This window comes from Piliocolobus tephrosceles, chromosome 12 (assembly GCF_002776525.5).
Source record: "Piliocolobus tephrosceles isolate RC106 chromosome 12, ASM277652v3, whole genome shotgun sequence".
NCBI lineage: Eukaryota > Metazoa > Chordata > Mammalia > Primates > Cercopithecidae > Piliocolobus > Piliocolobus tephrosceles.
This window is the reverse complement of record NC_045445.1, coordinates 4,902,994-4,908,604: the sequence shown is the minus strand read 5'-3', so window position 1 is coordinate 4,908,604 and position 5,611 is coordinate 4,902,994.

Genomic DNA, 5,611 nt, shown 5'->3' with positions numbered 1-5,611 from the left:
ATAGAGACGGGGTTTCACCATGGTCTCGATCTCCTGACCTTGTGATCCGCCCGCCTCGGCCTCCCAAAGTGCTGGGATTACAGGCGTGAGCCACCACGCCTGGCCTTGGAATTGCTTCTTATACAGTAGCTTTATGTGTAAATTTTTAAGACATTCAGTTGCTTTTATTATTGAGTTTTAAGAGTTTTGTACATCCTGGGAAAAAGTAACCAGAAATACATTTTTCAAATATTATTCCCAGTCTGTGCGTCTGTGGTTTCTCTTTTTTTCTTTCTTCTTTCTTTTTTCTTTTTTTCTTTTCTCTCTCTTTATTTATTTATTTATTTTTTTTTGAGACAGAGTCTCGCTCTGTCGCCCAGGCTGGAGTGCAGTGGCAAGATCTAGGCTCACTGCAAGCTCCGCCTCCCAGGTTCATGCCATTCTCCTGCCTCAGCCTCCCCAGTGGCTGGGACTACAGGCACCCGCCACCACGCCCAGCTACTTTTTCACTTTGTATTTTTAGTAGAGACGGGGTTTCACCATGTTAGCCAGGATGGTCTTGATCTCCTGACCTTGTGATCCATCCTTCTCGGCCTCCCAAAGTGCTGGGATTACAGGCTTGAGCCACTGCGCCCGGCCTTTTTTTTTTTTTTTTTTAAATAGAGTCTTGCTCTTTTGCTCAGGCTGCAAACATGGCTCACTGCAGACTCAACCTCCAAGACTCAATGGATCCTCCCACCTCTGCTTCTCAAGGAGCTGGGACTACAGGCGCATGTCACAATGCTGGGTTAATTTTTGTATTTGCAGTTAAAAGGAGGCTTCACCATGTGCCTCAGGTTGGTCTCGAATTCCTGAGCTCAAGCGATCTGCCTCAGCCTCCCAAGTGCTGGGATTACAGGCACGAGCCGCCAAATATGGCCCATTTTCTTAATTGTGAGTTTCCCAGTAAAAAAAAGTTTTAAATTTTGATGAAGTACTATTTACTGATTTTTTTTCAAAGGTGTGCTTTGCTGATGTTAGTAAAACTTTGCCAAAGCCAAGGTAATGAAGATTTTCTTCTATGAGTTAATTTTTATAAGGTCTGATATAAGGGTGCAAATATATATTTTTGCAGGTGGATATTCAATTTTCCCAGTACTACTCATTGAAAAGACTATTCCTTCCCCCATGGAATTAATATGTTATTATTACGTTAATATGTTAGCACCTTTGTTAAAAGTCAGTTGATCACAAAGATATGTGGGCTTGTTTGTGGACTTTCACATTGATCTGTGTGTCTACTCCTATACCAAAACCATATAGTCATGATTAGTATATCTTGAATTGGCAAGTAAATGTTGTCCAGCTTTTTTTCTTTTTTTCCAAAACGCTTGTGGCTATTCTGGGTCCTTTGCATTTTAATATAAATTTTAGAACTAGCTAGTCAAGTTCGACACAAAGATCTGCCGGAATTTTTATAGGTATTGTGTAGAATCTACACATCAATTTGGAAAGAACTGACATCTTAACAATATTGCACCTCCTGACTCATGAACACAGTGCATGCATCTCTCTCATTTAGATTTCCTTATACTCCTCTCAAGAATGTTGTTTAGTTTTTGGTGTATAAGCTGTGCACTTATTTTGTTAGATTTCTTCCTAAGTATTTTATTCTTAATGCAATTATTTTCTTAATTTCACTTTGGGTTTATTCATTGTTAGTATACAGAAATGCTACTAATTTTCTGTATTGAGCTTGTATCTTGTGAACTTGCTAAACTCATTTAATAGTTCTAATGCTCTTTGGTGGGTTTGTTAGAATTTTCTGCATACAGGATCACGTCAATGAATAAAATCAATTGTACTTCTTTTCCTTCTAAGTTGGGTTACCATTAATAATTCAGACTTCACTGACCGCACTCACTCCTGCATGACATGGGGTCTCTATCCTCTTGTAAACATGACTCGGTTGTTTTTTTTTTTTTTTTTTTCTGGAGCTGCCGCATGTGTGTTCATGAATAGTGCTCTGGTGAAATTTATACTTTCTCCCCTAGTCCAGACCCTGGGAAGCCATGGGAGGTTAGGGTCCACAGCAGCACCTGTGGTCAGTGAATTCTGGAATTGGTGATATGTAGATGCTGTCTACCGAGTCTCTATTTCTTGCAATTTCACCCCAAACTGGAAGCTTTGGGCCACCTGCCCCTTTGACTCTGGAAGCGGCACTTACATTTCAAAAGCAAGATGGTCACAACGATCATATTAAGCAGGAAAGTTGAGTGGCAACCAGGGAATCTCATCTGCAGAGAGGAGTAGACTCTGTTAACAGAACACAGTGCTTTTAGAGCCAAGATAGAAGAACAGACAACAAGTATGTTGCTTAACTTACATAGGCACATGAAATCAAGGCTGGGTAAACTGCTCCAATAAAGCCTTAATCCATCTCCCAGTTTCCAGACCTGAGCCAATTCTCAGACACAGAATTTATTAACTGAAGATAACATAATGGTAGAGTCCTCTTGAGGAAACCACCTGCAATACTATGGCAAGTTGATACAATAGTGGTTTTCCAAGTCCAGTTTCCAAAGGAACCTATGTCTATTCACCTCAGTAACTGAACACTGGGAAAGGGGAAAACACCCAAACATTTCAAGGACTGCTGGACACAGAATCTGCATTGACACTGACACCTAGGACCTGAAGCTTCGCCATTGCCCCCTGTTAGAGTGGAAGCAAATGTGGCCCAGCAATAAATGGAGTTCTTGCCTAGGTCTGACCCAGAGTGCCCATTTATCCAGTGTCCAAATGGGAAATTGAAATGGACTTACTCGACAATGGGCACAAACCCTGATTGGGTCCATGGCTGTTAGCAGAAGAGCTAGCAGAGCAGAGAAGGCCAAGTGCACTTCCTGCACCTTGGCCACGATAGTAAGTAATAAACAATATTGCATCTTGAGGGATGGAAAATGTTAATGACATCCTTAGTACCTAAAGGATGTAGCGGTGGTGATCCCCATCATATCTTAATTTAAGTCAGCAGCCTGGCTCCTTCAAAAGCCTGATGGGTCATTGGGACTACTGCAACTTTGGACTACTGCAAGCTCAATGACGAGAGCCTTAACAGACGTGTTATCTTCACTACAACAGGTCACTACGGCCTCAGGCACATGGCATGTAGCCATTGATCATCATGAGCTGGGTTCTGTCGGGCCCACAAAGTCAGGTGATTCCAAAGGTAATCTGTGATAAGATAGAAGTAGTACATCCAGGATCAGATACCGGCACGGCCATACATTACAAGCAGGTGACCTAATCCCCAATATCATCTGCCAATGTTGTGCCCGTGTCTCTTCCTTCAGCTCTTTATTTATTCCTACACATTAATGGACCAGGAAGTTCTCTTATGACCAGCTGCTGGAGGAGTAGAAGTGCTGAGCTTAGATGATAGATGGTTTGGCTGGATTTAGAGCGCAAACTGAAAATGAACTTCTGTTGTAATACTACCTCAATCAAATGTGGTCAAGAAATACAATGCTGAACGGAAATCCCCAGTTGGCAGAGCTTCAAATGGTGCATCTGACGATCCACTTCATATCTAAAAGAGAAGTGACCCAAACTAAGAATGGACTTATGGACAGTGAAAAACAAATTGGACAGCTGCTCAGGGACTTAGAATGACAAGTAGTGACAGATTGCAATAAGCAGGATTGGGGAAGGAGGTTTATTGATGGACGTATGAGAAGGGACACTATATGTGAAGATATTTGTATCACGTCTTAAGGCTCAAGAGAGCATTCACCATGGAAGAGACACTAAACGTTTAATCAAGAAAAAATGACCTGACTAGTTGACATTAGCCAGCCTCAGTCCCTGGCCACATTAGTGCTACACAATGGCCTTATGTGTGGAATAGCCACGGTGGAAGAAGTGGATGCTATGCATGTGTTCAACAGCGTGGGTCCGCATTCACCCAGGCATATCCAGCTATTTTTGCCAAATGTTTAAACTGCCAGCAACCAGTGCTGAATACCCAGTATGGCACCATTGCTTAAGGAGACTAACCAGCCCCTTGTGACTTGTTGATTGCGTCCAGCAACTTCCATCCTGGAAGGAGCAGAGATTCATCTTTACTGGAATTTGTCTACATTACAGGTGTAAGTTTGACTTTCCCGCTCACATTTCTTTGTCAGGCACCACTAACAGAGGGCTTAAAGAATGTTGGATACACTGGGCCAGGATATTTCATATGATCAGCTGGGACCAAGGGACCCACATATAGCAAAGGAAGTGCTCAGTGGGCACATGACCGTGTGATCTGAAGTTGTTATCTCATACTGCGCCACCTAAAAGCCACTGGTCTACTGGAACAATGGAGTGGCTTCTGCACAGTGCAAATGAGGTGCAAATTTGGAGCTCACAGCCTATGAGGATGGGGTGTCATTCTCTACTGTACTGTATACCCTAAATCTATTATCATTCTCTTCCATCAAAAGATAGAATAAGTGATCCAGATACCAGAAGGTGGAATGACCTCACTTACTGTCACTCCCTGTGACCTATATGGGAATTTGTACTTTCTGCTGCATACGTTTAGGTTCTGTAGTTCTAGAACGGTGCTTTCCAATAAGGTGTCACTAGCCACATTTAGCTACTTGCACATATGTTTAAACTGTTTAAAATTAAATTTAAAGTTCAGGTCCTCAGTCACACTAACCACATTTCTATACTCAATGGTCACATGTGGCTGCTGGTTACCATATTGGACAGTGCCGGCTAGATATATTGGTTCCCAAAGTAAGATTACTTCCACCAGGAAAAATCAATTTAATGGGACTCTTTCCATTAAACTTCAAGCTATTGCTCCCATCTGGGCACTTTGAGTTTCTCATGCGATAGGACCAGCAAGCATAAAAAGGAGTTGCCATACTTGCAGGGGTATTGGCCTTGATCATCAGGAGGAGGTAGGGCTGCCCTTATACAATGGGAACAGAGAGGAATCTTTGGCTCTCAGGTGACCACTTGAATGTGTCTTGATAGTCCCCTGCCAGATTTCTACAGTCTGGGGACAATTGTAAGTGCCACAGCCCGAGAAGGTCATGGAGGACCAGGAGCGCAGAACCTTCTGGGATGAGGGTTTGCACTACTCTACTGGGTAAGTAATAGAGAATAGCAAAGATTCTGGTTGAGACTGATAGTACTCTAGAATGGATAGTAGACAAGGAACAGAGTTATCATCAGTTGTGGCTTAGAGGCCAGCTGCAACAGAGGGCCTATCGTTTGTCCACTCTTCTTTCTCATGTGAACTTCTTTAGTAAGAGATCACCAGAATCCCTGAGGAGTTGTGTTCAAATGAGGTGAACTTTCTACATGAAAAAGTAGAGTTAATCCACTGCTTGGCATATACCCAAAATAAAGGAAATCAGGATATTGAAGAGATATCCGCACTCCCATGTTTCTTGCAGCACTGGTCACAAAACCCAAGATTTGGAAGCAACCTAAGCATCCATCCACAGATGAATGGAATAAGAAAATGTGATACATATACACAATGAAGTACTATTCAGCAATAATAAAGAATGAGACCCTGTCATTCACAGCAACAAGATGGAACTGGAGGACATTATGTTAAGTGGAATAAGCCAGGCACAGAAAGACA